Source organism: Bubalus kerabau, chromosome 12 (assembly GCF_029407905.1).
Source record: "Bubalus kerabau isolate K-KA32 ecotype Philippines breed swamp buffalo chromosome 12, PCC_UOA_SB_1v2, whole genome shotgun sequence".
Classification (NCBI taxonomy): domain Eukaryota; kingdom Metazoa; phylum Chordata; class Mammalia; order Artiodactyla; family Bovidae; genus Bubalus; species Bubalus kerabau.
In genome coordinates, this window is record NC_073635.1 from 20,923,802 (window position 1) to 20,938,832 (window position 15,031).

The following is a 15,031-nucleotide window of genomic DNA, read 5'->3' on the forward strand; positions in this document are numbered from 1 at the left end:
ACTACAGACTCGCTTCCTGTTCCTGGTGCAAGTCATGTGAAGAAGGGCGATCTGATGCTGTTTATTAGGGTTTTCGCTGAAGGTCAAAGCACAGGGAAGAAGATGAGGAAGCAGATGTCCTGTGTCCTGGGGGACACCCTCCACTGAACACTCCCGGGGTTTGTGGAGGCAGCCACTCCGCCAACTGGGCCTTATTTCCAGCCGTAAATAGAGAAGGAGAGCCTGGGGTGTATCAAAGAAGAGAGTAGCTAGCTACTCAGAAGTCTGCGGCAGAGTGAGGCTTATTTTTCCTTGGTATGTCTGTAAATAAATGGTTTTAATTTGGGGAAACATACATCTGGAGTGTCGATGTATTGCCAAACAGACAGAGCCTCGTCACAATATGACAACAGCGTCCAGAAGGCTGCCTGCTTTCCGTGAAATGCTGCCCAGAGGGTGCTCGGCGTCTCGGAGCGCAGCGCGATCAGGGGTTGGCCATCATGGCGCGCACGTTAACCCGTTCGTTCTTGGGAAGAATTAACCCGAGAATGACGCTTGTGATGCTGGGGTCGGGTGTGGGAACCTAGGGTGTTCGGAATTCTTGCCTTGGTCCCACCGCTGCCTTTACTTCATAGCAACCCCATTTAACCTCTTTGTGCCTCAATGCAACCCTTGGAAAGGGAGATACGGTGTAGGGCAAACTCCCAGTGTGACTATTCCTTCTTTAAGAAAATTAAACTGGACATACTAGATAAATAAGGTCCGCTAAGAGCTTCATCATGAGATTCTTGAAGGCAGAAAACTCCATGGTATACATATAAAATAGACGTTGATTCATTTAAAAATATACTTTCATTCACACTTTCAAGAAACAGTTGTTTCTCACAGAAGAGTGCTTTTCTGAATTACATGCCCTGTTGCTGCTAAAATCAATGCCTGTTGAGCCCACAGCACTTACCAAATATAAAACAAAAGAAGTGTTAACTATATAGCAAAATACTGCTAGCATCATTAGTATGAAATCATGGTGGCTCGGGTGGTAAAGAATCTGCCTGCAACGCAGGGGACCTGACTTCAGTCCCTGGGTTGGACATATGCCCTGGAGGAAGGGATGGCTACCCACCCCCGTAGTCTCGCCTGGAGAATTTCACAGACATAGGAACCTGGCAGGCTACACTCCATGGGGTCAAAGAGTCGGACATGACTAAGCGACCAACAGTATCCTTAACATGTAGTATGTTAGCCCTAAAAAATGATCTTGGAGATCATTTTGTTCTAGCTCTCCATATTATAGCTGAGAAAACTGAAACCCACGGAGATAAATTACTGGCCATTTCTGATATTTCAAAATATGTCACCTGTGTAAAATTTTTCATAATGTTAAAGTACAGATCAGTTAAATTGAGACATCTCAGAATGAAATAGCAAGTATTTCCACAAGTCTCTGTTTCCCAAAGTTATCTATTCACATGACTATTTGTGTGTCCATTACCATTAATACCTTCTACCTTGTTTTGTTGGGGGAAAAAAAAAGACAAGATCTGAAGAGGGGAAAGAGTAGGAGTTGTGAGGGAGGAAGGTTTTTTTTTTTCTTTCAGATCCCTTTCTTATTGTTTTCATGACACAGTGTGGACTTTTGAGATTCCCTCTTAGACCCACAAGGATCTAGTGTGAACCAAAATAAGGCTCCCTGTTTAAGGAGACACTTGCTTTTTCTTGTTATCTACGAGGTATTTACCATGAAGTCTGACCATCTTGGTGTTCAGAGAGAGCTTGAAGAAATTCCTGGTCTCCCAAACACGAGTGAGGAGGAAGCTCATTTCAGGGAAATTTGGAATGGCAGGGAGTGTGGATGGCCAGGCCATGATGGTTAGGCTAGTGTGGTTGGCCTGGGGTCGCAGGCTTGCTAGCGAGGGGATGGAGAGGATTCTGCCCTCAGGTGTTCTGCCAGAGAGATGGACACTATCATTAATCCCCTTTACGGAGGAGGCCGTAGCAGCTAGAGAGGCTCCCTGTAGAGATCAGCCATGGATTTTGTCTCTAGGTTCCCTGGCATTCTGGAGGAACAACCAGGACTACCCCTCCTCCATCTGAAATGGTGACTCTGGACAGTGCCTGTGACGGGGAGAGGAGTGGGAGAGGGGAGGGACATGTAAGGACACGAAAGGAGAGTCGATGAGAGATTCTGGGGTTTTGGGGTAAAATTTACCATAACTGTACCCAACCTGGATTCCATGAATCACACTCCTTATTAAATCAGCGTATGAGTGCCGTCAGGAGAAGGAAATGGCAACCCACTCCAGTATTCTTGTCTGGAGAATCCCAGGGACAAAGGAACCTGGTGGGCTGCCGTCTATGGGGTCGCACAGAGTTGGATACGACTGAAGTGACTTAGCAGCAGCAGCAGCATGCGTGCCGTCAGGATTGCCGCGATTTCCTGCTGCAGTCCATGGGGTCGCAAAGAATCGGCAGGACTTAACGACTGAGCATGGATGCACTGTTGCCTAGATACAGCCCTGGGCGTGGCTGGGCTCTTCCTGAATCATCTGAAGGGCCAGGCAGGGCTATGCCTACACCCAGGACCACCTACACTGTCTCCCACTGACACATTCAGCACCTGCCCAGGGCTCCGACGCCACTCCAAGCCCCAGAGGAGGTGACCACATGGGGTCAGGGCATGTGGGCAGCGAGCCCTACATCTCCAGAAAAGGCAACCCCAGGGCTACCTGGGGAGTGGTTGGACAGGGTGAAGTAAGATACAAGTGTGTGTGCCAGTGAGTGTGTGTACTTGTTCTTAGAATTCCAGGAACACTCGACTCCAGGAACATCTGACACTCCCTATCATCTCCCCACAGGCCAGTTGCAGGGGTGGATTCAAGTTTTGTAGAGCTGAAAGTTTACACAATTGGAGGGCTCTCTTTATGAAAAATAATTACAAAATTATGAATACCATTTTGTGTGAAAATAAATATTTATTTAGAATGAGAAAAGAAACTACAGCAAATGACAATTTTAAAGATCTGACAAGTGCCAGAAACATTGCAAAGTCTAGAAATATGTTTTGATTCATTAATAGCCTGACACCTTTACATGTTTTTCACATTTTCTTGGCTGGTCTTTGACCCACTTTTCCTCTGACGATGATATTATATTACCATTTTCTGCAGAGAGAATGGACAGAAGATTCAATTTCAATCTCTGCTTTCTAGCTGAAAACTTTCAGCTTCACAATTTCTCATTGGCAATGTTTTACGTCTTGTCTTTTTAGAACTGTTGTCAAATGTGGGGAAATCTCTATCAAGTTTCTTTCATATATGAGCTGTAGGATTTAAGGTTATTTTGACTTTTCTAGCACAATGACTAATCCTAGATATTCTTTAAACTGATAACATTCATTAGCCAGAGAATCATATATCGTATATTGTAGTGGTGAATATGAGTTTCCTGTTTTCTTCATTGAAGTCAATATTTTATGTTAGATCAGCAGGAAATGAAAACATTTTTCAGTGTGTTCAATAAATCATATGAATGATTTACTTTTTTCATTGACTTATCAAGTAATCCAAGAATCTGCCTATTACAGGCATACCTCATTTTATTAAACTCTACTTTATTAAAATTTGCAAATACTATGTTTCCTATAAACTGAAGGTTTGTGGCAACCCTGCATTGAGCGAGTCTTTTGGCACCATTTTTTCAACAGCATTTGCTCACTGTGTGTCTCTGTGTCACAGTAGATAATTCTGGCAATATTTCAAACCTTTTCATTATTGTTATATTTGTTATGGTGATATGTGATCAGTGACCTTTGCTATTACTACTATGGCTCATTGAAGGTTCAAATGATAATTAGCACAGTCTAGCAATAAAGTATTTTTTAACTAAAGTAGGTACCAGTGCTTTTTAGACATGCTGCTGCTGCTGCTGCTAAGTCGCTTCAGTTGTGTCCAACTCTGTGCGACCCCATAGACGGCAGCCCACCAGGCTCCCCCGTCCCTGGGATTCTCCAGGCAAGAACACTGGAGTGAGTTGCCATTTCCTTCTCCAATGCATGAAAGTGAAAAGTGAAAGTGAAGTCGCTCAGTCATGTCCGACTCCTAGCGACCCCATGGACTGCAGCCCACTGGGCTCCTCCGTCCATGGGATTTTCCAGGCAAGAGTACTGGAGTGGGTTGCCATTGCCTTGCTATTAGACATTTAATAGACTAAAGTATAGTGTGAATATGACTTATATATGCACCAAAGGAGAAGAGGGCATCAGAGGATGAGATGGTTAGATAGCATCAGCAACTGAGCGCACGTACACACACACACACACACACACACACACATCAAAACATTACAGTGGCCTGGAACCAAGCCTGAAATATCTTTGAGATATGCCTGTATTTCTGTTTCTGGAAGATATCTCTACACACAAAATGTATTAGCCCAATAATTATATGAAGAAATGACTGTATGTCATGTATATACCTCATTAAACCCAAAATAAAGAAATCCCCAATGCAGGTGCCCTTTATTCCCTAAAATGTCCTCAGACACTCTAACACCACTGGACAATAGGGAGAAGTGAGATCAGAAATAGACAGCAGTCTTAACTGGCTGCAATAAAATATGTGTCTTTTGCAAATTTTACTGAAACATATGGACCATGTGAACACGTTTCCTCCTCCCAGGGTCTTGGTGCTCGAGCTCGTGCTGAGTCATGTTCAACTCTTTGCAACCCCATGGACTGCAACCTGCCAGCCTCCTCTGTCCATGGAATTTTCAAGGCAAGAATACTGGAGTGGGATGCCCCTTATATGGGAAAGTCCTAAACCACAAGCTCCCCTGGCTTCCTGGGGAATCCACCCCTGGCTGGCATGTAGCTAGTATAAGCGATGGAGCAGGTACCCTTGGGTAATGCATCACCTAGTCAATACAGGCAACCCAGAAGAAGGAAGGGAGGGTTGGAGGCAGCCTTCCTGAAATGAAGCTCACATTTCTTCCTGGGCCCTAGAAGTTGTAGATCCTGTTTAAACAGCAGTTCCACCCAGGTTCTAACAATGGAAGACAGTTTATCAACAAACAGAATCTAATGCCAACACTTTTTATGAAACACAGTAAAACTATTTGATGAAAGCTAGGCTGACATGATCTCTGACAATTAAGTATTCTGTCACCCACAATCTGGCTTCAGTATTAAACCATCCTATTATTTTCTCTTCTAGTATGTTTTAACATTCTAGAAGTTTATCACAACTACATAGACCCTCTACTACAGCTTACACCTGTGCTATTTAACCCTAGTATTGACTATGCCAAAGCCTTTGACTGTGTGGATCACAATAAACTGTGGAAAATTCTGAAAGAGATGGGAATACCAGACCACCCGACCTGCCTCTTGAGAAATTTGTATGCAGGTCAGGAAGCAACAGTTAGAACTGGACATGGAACAACAGACTGGTTCCAAATAGGAAAAGGAGTACGTCAAGACTGTATATTGTCACCCTGCTTATTTAACTTATATGCAGAGTAGATCATGAGAAATGCTGGGCTGGAAGAAGCACAAGCTGGAATCAAGATTGCCGGGAGAAATACCAATAACCTCAGATATGCAGAGGACACCACCCTTATGGCAGAAAGTGAAGAAGAACTAAAAAGTCTCTTGATGAAGTTGAAAGAGGAGAGTGAACAAGTTGGCTTAAAGCTCAACATTCAGAAAACGAAGATCATGGCATCCAGTCCCATCACTTCATGGGAAATAGATGGGGAAACAGAGGAAACAGTGTCAGACTTAATTTGGGGGGGCTCCAAAATCACTGCAGATGGTGACTGCAGCCATAAAATTAAAAGATGCTTACTCCTTGGAAGAAAAGCTATGACCAACCTAGATAGCATACTCAAAAGCAGAGACATTACTTTGCCAACAAAGGTCCGTCTAGTCAAGGCTATGGTTTTTCCAGTGGTCATGTATGGATGTGAGAGTTGGACTGTGAAGAAGGCTGAGCGCCAAAGAATTGATGCTTTTGAACTGTGGTGTTGGAGAAGACTCTTGAGAGTCCCTTGGACTGCAAGGAGATCCAACCAGTCCATTCTGAAGGAGATCAGCCCTGGGATTTCTTTGGAAGGAATGATGTTAAAGCTGAAACTCCAGTACTTTGGCCATCTCATGCGAAGAGTTGACTCATTGGAAAAGACTCTGATGCTGGGAGGGATTGGGTGCAGGAGGAGAAGGGGACGACAGAGGATGAGATGGCTGGATGGCATCACTGACTCGATGGACGTGAGTCTGAGTGAACTCTGGGAGTTGGTGATGGACAGGGAGGCCTGGTGTGCTGTGATTCATGGGGTCGCAAAGAGTTGGACACAACTGAGCGACTGAACTGAACTGAACATAGTAAAATCACTTCAGTAACTTTATAAAATTCTGTTGCCAAGACTCCACCCTCAGTGACTAATTGGCCCAGGGAGTAGGGTCCAGGCTTCAGTATCTTTTTAAACTCCTAATATATACCCTGGAAAAAACAACTGGATTAGATTTCAGTACTCACTCCTTTAGTATCGCCTTGTGGGCCACTCCTAGAAGCTCACAGGTAGCTATTGCATACACATAATGTAATTTTAAGGAGCTTCCCTTGTGGCTCAGATGGTAAAAGCATCTGATTGCAATGTGGGAGACCTGGGTTCGATCCCTGGGTGGGGAAGATCCTCTGGAGAAGGAAACGGCAACCCACTCCAGTACTCTTGCCTGGAAAATTCCATGGATGGAGGAGCCTGGTGAGCTACAGTCCATTGGGTCACAAAGAGTTGGACACGACTGAGAGACTTCACTTTCACTTTCAATGTAATTTTGACTGTTAGTTTGTTTTATAAATTGATTTCTCAAACTTTGAGAAGTAAGATCAATTTGTTTCCTTACCGAAGTGCAGAAATTAAATGGCTGTATAAAATAATGGTCATTTTATTTGCTTTACCTTGACCACCTGATATCATAAGCAAATGACAGTGAGTGACACCCCTGAAGATGGGTGGCCCATAGGCTGCATGGCCATTTGTGACAACCCTGGTGAAAATAACATTTGAGCCATAAATAAATGTGAATCTAGCCATAAAGAGATTGGCCTTCATATTTTCTCCAGATACAGTCTGATTACATGGTCAGCTCTTTTAGGAGCAATTGACAACTTCCTAGCCTGGCCTTAAGAATGGAGAGCTCTGAGAACAAAAGGTAGCACTGAAATTGATCGTTATTTATGTAAAGGGGTTCCAGACTCTTCCCACAAAGGAGGTTTGGGGGAGCGAGTGCTGTAGCTCACTTCAAGTGAAAAAAAATCCAGTTATTTTTGCTTATATAATGCCAGTGACCTGCATCAGATTTTTGTCACCTCTTTAAATGAAGATGCCAGGCAGTGAAGAACAGAATTCAGGAAATAAAGTAGCCATTTAAATCTTGGGACTTTTTTCTGTTGTTTTTTTGAAACATCCTTGAAGAAATGTCATCTTGGTATTTCTTAATTTCTCAAGGCTTCCCTTATGTAGGAATTTTATTTATCCCACAGCAGAGACGTAGACACTGGCAGAGAGGAATGGATCTCAGGTTATAGAATACACTTTGGTTGGAATCTGAGCCACTCCCACAGCATGAGGAAATGAAGTTTCTATATCCAGGTGAAGGGTCCTCCTGTTTCAAAGGAGATCCCAAAATAGAAAACGCCAGAGTTTGTCTGGAATGGACAAGAAGACTCTTGTTCTTTTGCCACACTGATTCCCATATGAGGGAACAGAATTTATTTGGGAATTTCTCACAAACCTTGGAAGATCTTACCTTGTTCCATTAATTTGATCTCTTCATAGATAACTGTCAGGTCAAACCCAGAGCACTGGGAATGTGTTATCACTGCCTAACTTAATTCTTCTTTTATTAAAAACTAATCTTTCATGCCTTTATAAAAAAAAAAAAATGGACCATGCAAAATGGCCCCAAGCTGAGATATCCTTGGCTTGCTTTGTGACTCACCATTAGCTAAAAGATTAACCAAAAGCTAGAGATGGGCTAGCTTGTATCATCTACAGGAGATCTACACATGCTTTCCTAGAGGAGGCTGACCTAAGCAAATCAGCCTGTGGTCAATGGGTTCTACATTTCTTAAACCAAACAGATCCTCCTGGCTTTTAGTGTCCTTCTCTCCGTAGTCCCTGGCTGTGAGACTAGGGCCCACAGTAACTTCAAAGAAGCAAATTTACCTTGAAGCCAGGCCATGCCACCATGGTCATTCACTGCTGGCCAGGCACTTGCCTGCTGTCTCAGTCAACAAATGCAGCTTCACAGGAAATGGAGAGTGGAATGTGGCCCCTCACCTCTGTTATCCTTGCTCCAGCTCTCAGCTCGATTCCTTAGAAGAGAGAGAGAAAAATGATGCTGAAGGAGTGAGCTCAGGCTAGACTGGGAAGGAACATGGCATTTGTCCTGTTCAGTATTTTCCAACTCAAATGATAAAGTATTTATAGTCTCCTTTCTGAACCATTCAATACTACATGTGTGTTACACATATTTGGGTTCCTATTGAATTCATTAATAGGTAGCAAATGTTATTTAAATATTCTTTCAGCAGTTTAAAAGTTTCTATCAGCAATCTAAAATGTTAACCCCCACAAAAAATGAAATTATTTTAAAGCAGCCTACAGAATTGAGATCAGGTACATAAGCTGGAAATCGATTGATCTCTGTTCACTTATATTTCAGTTCTTGTATTTAGAAAAAAATATTACTGCAAATAAGAGTGGGGCTAGATCATTGTTGCCCGATCTACTTCAGTTCAGTTCAGTTCAGTCACTCAGTCGTGTCTAACTCTTTGCGACCCCATGAATCGCAGCACACCAGGCCTCCCTGTCCATCACCAACTCCCAGAGTTCACTCAGACTCACGTCCATCGAGTCAGTGATGCCATCCAGCCATCTCATCCTCTGTCTTCCCCTTCTCCTCCTGCCCCCAATCCCTCCCAGCATCAGAGTCTTTTCCAATGAGTCAACCCTTCTCATGAGATGGCCAAAGTATTGGGAGTTTCAGCTTTAGCATCATTCCTTCCAAAGAAATCCCAGGGCTGATCTCCTTCAGAATGGACTGGTTGGATCTCCTTGCAGTCCAAGGGACTCTCAAGAGTCTTCTCCAACACCACAGTTCAAAAGCATCAATTCTTTGGCGCTCAGCCTTCTTCACAGTCCAACTCTCACACCCATACACGACCACTGGAAAAACCATAGCCTTGACTAGACGGACATTTGTTGGCAAAGTAATGTCTCTGCTTTTGAATATGCTATCTAGGTTGGTCATAACTTTCCTTCCAAGGAGTAAGCGTCTTTTAATTTCATGGCTGCAGTCACCATCTGCAGTGATTTTGGAGCCCAACAAAATAAAATCCGATCTACTTAGGGTGGTATAATTTGCCTTCCTGGAAAAGGAAATGGCAACTGACTCCATGGACAGAGGAGCCTGGTAGGCTACAGTCGACAGGGTCACACAGAGTCGGACATGACTTAGCGACTAAACAACAACAGCAATCTGTCTTATGCATAAATAGACACTTTTGACCTAAAAGTTTTAGGAATTATGTATCTTTGGTGGTGGAAGTTAATCAGTCACACCTTCCATTTGTGGGTGGTTATATAACCGAGTTCTGGTCGGTAGACTGAGCAGAAGTGAGAAGTATCTGCCTAGGAGAACCTCCTATGTCCAGTCCTTGCCCTTCCACCAGCCTCTGGTTGGATGATGACGTCTATAAAGAGTAGAGCAGTCACCAGACAGAAGGAAAACAGGTTCCTGAGAGACCGCCTGGGGGAGAGCCCCCACACCCCTTCTGGCATGCATTGAACTGTGTTGTGAGCAAGAAGTAGAATCCTGCACGTTAAGCAGCTACAAATTTGGGATGGGTTGTTAAAGCAGTTAGCCCAGCCTGACTAACACTCTAGACAGAATGTGCTTCAGACAAGCAGAAGGAGAGTTCTGCAGTAGAAAATGGGGATCCATTACGGGTTTTGAAATAGACTTGGTTCATGATCATGTTTGAGAGGATGTAGGACTTGCACATGGAGTTCACTGGATGGAGTTGGTTGTTCTGGGACAAGCAGGTGGCGATGTGGGTCCAAAGAGTAGGTTTAGATCCTGGGTTCAGCCCCAGAGAAGCAGTTGGCATTCAAATCCTCCTCCCAGGAACAGGGGCTCCGTGGTTAGAACCCCCACCAGGAGTCCAGGGCAGGAAACTCGGTCGTGGTAGCCGGGGGACCGTGAGGGAGGAAACTCAGCCAAAGTCAATACTGAGAGACATCTAATCCTTTTCTGAAGTATGCTAATATAATAAAGGCTCCAGACACAGGGACTTTGTATCATGCTTCTAAGGCTTTACTCACTGAGCAATACTTAAAGAAACAGTTTTTTCTTTGCAAGTTTTTGCATTTTAATAAGAGAATCAGAAAGCATTTTGAAGTAGGAATGGGCGATGGAAAAAGAGTAGGTGTTCCTGATGGAAAAAGAGTAGGTGTTCCTTTCTTCTTAGTCATATCTAAAAAGCATTTGTGTGTTTTCTTAGGACTTGGATTCGGTAGCAATTATTTACTCTTAGGGCAGGAAAAGATAATGAAAAGATTAAAGGGGTTTGTCTTGCTCAGATCTTTAGACACATAACTATGGAAAACAGTCAGAGATGCAAATTCACTTCCGTTTGGAAAATGCCGAGGACACTGAACATCCCTCTGATGGCACATTTTTCTTTCTTGTTATTACTGTTTTGTTGTTATTACTATTTCATTCCCTCATTGAATGAACCCTGATTGTACCCCCAAATCTGCCAGAATCTAAGGGGGGCACACAAGAGAGTTGTAAGAATGAACCACAGTCCCCTCCCATTGGGAACATTCTTGAACTCATTTGGTCAATGTTTCGTGAGTGTTTATTCCTGCCTAGGAGAGCCTCCTGTGTCCAGCCCCGCTTCTGGGTCACGCTGTTTTCGGCTTTGGAAAATGACGATGACTTCATGGTGTTCATGGAGTTCATGGTGTAACAGAGGGGTGGTTGAAGAATGAAGGAATTGTCTGAAACACCAAAATTCACAAAACTCACTGCAACCTCTGTGCCAAAAATAAATGGATTACTCACCTTACTTTATAAAATTGAGTGCCCTTTTGGCCAAATTGGGCATAAACTGAAACCTGGGAAATCCTGATTCCACCTAAGTTTGAGACAGGGTGGAGTGGGCGAAGGGGTCCCAGGCAATGCCAGGACTCTCAGAGGATGTCTGGTTCTTCATCATCCCCTGATAATGCTGGCTTCCACTGTGATAGCCACCATCTATCAGGGTCTCAGCCCACAGCCCCTCAATCATGCGTGCAGGGCTTCATCCAGCCTGGAGCCTACTTATGCTAGGTGTGGGCCATCCTTGAGCCCCTGAGAAATTATTCAGCAGCTCCCAGGCTGCACCAAGGCATGAAAAACTCTGAGGCTCTCTAGGTCCCATCTCTCCTCCAAGTCATGACAGAACTTGTAAGCAGGACAGTGTTACCAGTCATTCCCTACATTAGAGTCCTAGTGACTCCCTGGGACTGTCAAAGCCCCACTATTGCTTCTCTGGAGTCTTCCTGCCTGCCAGGATGCTGGGAAAGCCCTTACTCATGATCCCACACACCTGCGTGGGCATCTGTCCTACCTTACCCACGCTGCAGAAAAACACACCCCTGTGGAAGCACTCTTTACTTCCCCTCCAACTCTTCTCTTTCACCCAAGCTGAGGAAGTCAGAAGCTCTACTTTTCACCTTCGCTGCTTTTTTTTTCCTGGGCTTTGGTTTTGGAAACTCAAAAGCCAGACGAGGCTCCCCTTTCTCTGCTTTTGGTTAACACATCCTCTCCCTGAGTCAGTAAAACCACAAACAAAGAGCTTTGTCTGGTTGGGAGTGAGGCAGCAGATGGGCCAAGATGTAACGATACTGTTCTATTCTGCACGCACACATACGTGTCCTCCAGCCTCCAAATTACACAGAGATAACTGCTGCCTGGATTCACTCAATGCCCCTCTTCTCTAACACGCTGATAAAATCTGCACCGCAAACGGCCGGGTAACACACCTTGTCCCTGTCTGGATTCGTGTATTCAGTTTCACGGTTCTGTGCTGTTTGCTGATGGTCTTCTCTATTTCACTTTGTCCGTGTCCCAGCTTAACCTGGAAGATTGGTCAGATTAGTTACTCCCAGAGTGATTTTATTAACTACAGAGAACTCTGTCTGCAATTTTAAAAAGCTGTTCTGACATGACAGTTTAGATTCCAAACATGAGATTCTTTAACAACTACATTTCTGTAGTGCTGGCTATTCCCGTTCCCGGTTGAAACTGCACACATCTGGGCAAAGGCAGATACTTAAGATGATTTTGGTCTCCTCTAAAATGGGCTCCATAAAATGACTACTCCAAACTGTCTTCTCTTCTCTGCACTATTATGGAGGGGAGTGGTATTATAGGCCCCGCTGGTTTGGGGACAGCAGTTGAAAATTCTTCTGTTTAGAAACGATCTAGAAAAACTGTCTCCTCATTTCTCTACTTCTTTGGAGTCATTTCCTCTTCCCTTGCAGCTCAGCTGGTAAAGAATCTGCCTGCAATGCGGGAGACCTAGGTTTGATCCCTGGGTTGGGAAGATCCCCTGGAGATGAGGCTACCCACTCCAGTATTCTGGTCGGGAGAATTCCAGAGACTGTATAGTCCATGGAGTCACAAAGAGTTGGACATGACTGAGTGACTTTCACTTTGACTCTGTGATTACTGCCTGTGCTGCATTGTCTTCATTCTCCCAATGGCAACAACAGGGGGGTTGATGATCTCTCTCCTGCATTGCTTAAGTTTTTTTATTTAGCTGTTTGTCCACACATATGTGTGTATACACTATCAAAATGCCCCTAACACTCTTTGAGGGGGAGGATGAGCAGGGAATGATTTAATTTTGCCTGGAGGGAAAAAAAAAAAAAGGCTGGGCAGGGACAGTGAAGGCCTTATGCAAGAGGTGACATTTGAAGGTCTGAACAATGAATGGAATTTCACCGTTCAGGAGAGATGGCTGGCTACCTTGGGGGCGGTAGGTGGTAGAGAACACAAACCAAGGGGTGCGGCAGACAGAAAGGAGCAGGAACAAAGGCATAGGCGCTTGGAAGACTGCGGTGGGAAAAGAACAGGGGCAGCTTCTGCTGATTAAAGGACACGGAAACCACATCAGAAGAGAAATATCTATCACCAGTGTTCAGCCCTGGTTGGCCGTAAAAAAAGAAACTGTAAGTCTTTAAAAATAAAACATACAGGCATGTAAAGAAGGATACCAAATCAGAAAAAGCACTCCTTCCGCTGCCATTTCAAAAACTACCCTTTGCTTGTCGGACCTTTGTGCAAGAATCACCCTCTCCGAGGAATAAAGAGCAGCCAGATAGGGTAACTGTGAGTAACTCATTGCTACAACACCCCAGGCATGAACAGAGAGAGCTTCCGTCCATCCTCCTTAGCAGCCCTTTGATGAAGAAAAAGAAGCATCTGAAGGTATACCCACTACCTACATGGATGTTAAACCCACATGAAGGGGCTTTCCTGCACACCAAAACTTCTGCCTGGCCTCCAGTCCAGCCAAGTCACTTTAATAATGACAACCAAAATGATTGTGCTGAATGAAACTCCAGGGGCTTGAGTATTTGATTTGAATAAATACTCCACTCAGTTCCTCAAATTCTCAAATGATGGGAATAAAACGCACGGCCATTAAGAGAGGTGAGGTGAAGAGACACAAGAGCATCAGTGGCCTCTTGGAGTTTTCTGCCGCCCCCCCCAACCTCGCCTCCGAGGTTAGTGGATTCGTTTTGGAGTGCACCACCCCAGGCTCCTCCCTCATACTCTCAATTTCTCCTTGGGCAATGTCTAGAGATTAATCAGGGTGGCCCACCCAGAGAGTGACCACGAGCGAGCCAGCAATGGGCTGGACTCCCTGTTTGGCAGGAATATTTGAGAAGGCTTTTTAAACTTTACAGAAATAAGGATCGTGACCCTAAGAAACATGTTGCCTGCAAGTTTACCCTTGGGAAGCAACTTCCAGCCTCTCCTAGTTTTTAAAAACTTACTGAGATAATGAAGAGATCAGCATGCTCTCTTGGGATCCCAGAATGTCTCAGCTGAGAGAGCTTCCAGGAAGTAGTCAGTTTAAAAGACAGGGCCAGCTCTGGGTACACGCTCAGCCTTCCACACAGCTTGTCACTAGGCAGCTCCCAAGCGTGAGGCTACGCCCTGCAATCATCCTTCAGCAGCACAGAGCTGCTCTTTACGCTTCGCCGTGTGTCTCAGCCCCACAGTTTTCATCTTGGAGTGTCTTTTCTCTTTCTTCTAGGAGCAAGGTAACTTCTGCTTGTCTACTGTGGTAACTTCTGCATGCAGTTAGTACAGGAGATCAGTGACTCAACACTGACCTCCACTGGTTGGCGTAGAAATACCTAATCCCTTTCTCTCCAGGCCTTGCACATTTTCTTCACAGGTTGGGCCCGCCAGCACCTTGCTTGCATAAACTAGCGTTTCAATGGTGATTGAAATTTTCAATGAGTATGGACCTACCTCATGGGGTTACATGTGTAAATTCTGAAAAATTCTGGCCCAACAACATTGAATCTTGGGACCATAGACCTTGAATTGCCTCGAGGCCCCTGTACTGCCACACACCAAGCAGGATGTCGCACTATTTTGCTTGCCAGATTTGGACGGTCAAGGTTCCGTTCACAGGGATCCGAGAAATCTAGATCCATCTATACCCCTGGTGATACTAATAACTTCTCAGTTTCCAGTATGGGCTTCGCAGGTGGCTCAGTGGTAAAGAATCCATCTGCCAGTGCAGGAGACCCAAGAGAAGCCGGTTCAATCCTTGGATTGAGAAGATCCCCTGGAGAAGGAAATGGCAACTCACTCCAGAATTCTTGCCTGGAAAATCCCACGGACAGAGGAGCTTGGTAGGCTACAGTCCTTGGGGTCACAAAGAGTTGAACACAGCTAAGCATACTCACACACAGAGTT

The 15,031-nt window shown here is 44.6% G+C and overlaps 1 long non-coding RNA gene across 1 annotated transcript in view; it reads right to left on the minus strand.

Annotated features, from left to right (window-relative positions):
* Positions 1-14,352, minus strand: part of LOC129624089 (uncharacterized) — a 34,226-nt gene extending 19,874 nt beyond the window's left edge. The window contains exons 1-3 of the long non-coding RNA XR_008700741.1: positions 14,095-14,352; positions 12,073-12,167; positions 8,206-8,354 (exon numbers count right to left, since the gene is read on the minus strand). This is a non-coding gene — a long non-coding RNA (uncharacterized LOC129624089). The remainder of the gene's footprint in view (positions 1-8,205; positions 8,355-12,072; positions 12,168-14,094) is intronic.
* Between the last annotated feature and the right edge of the window lie 679 nt (positions 14,353-15,031).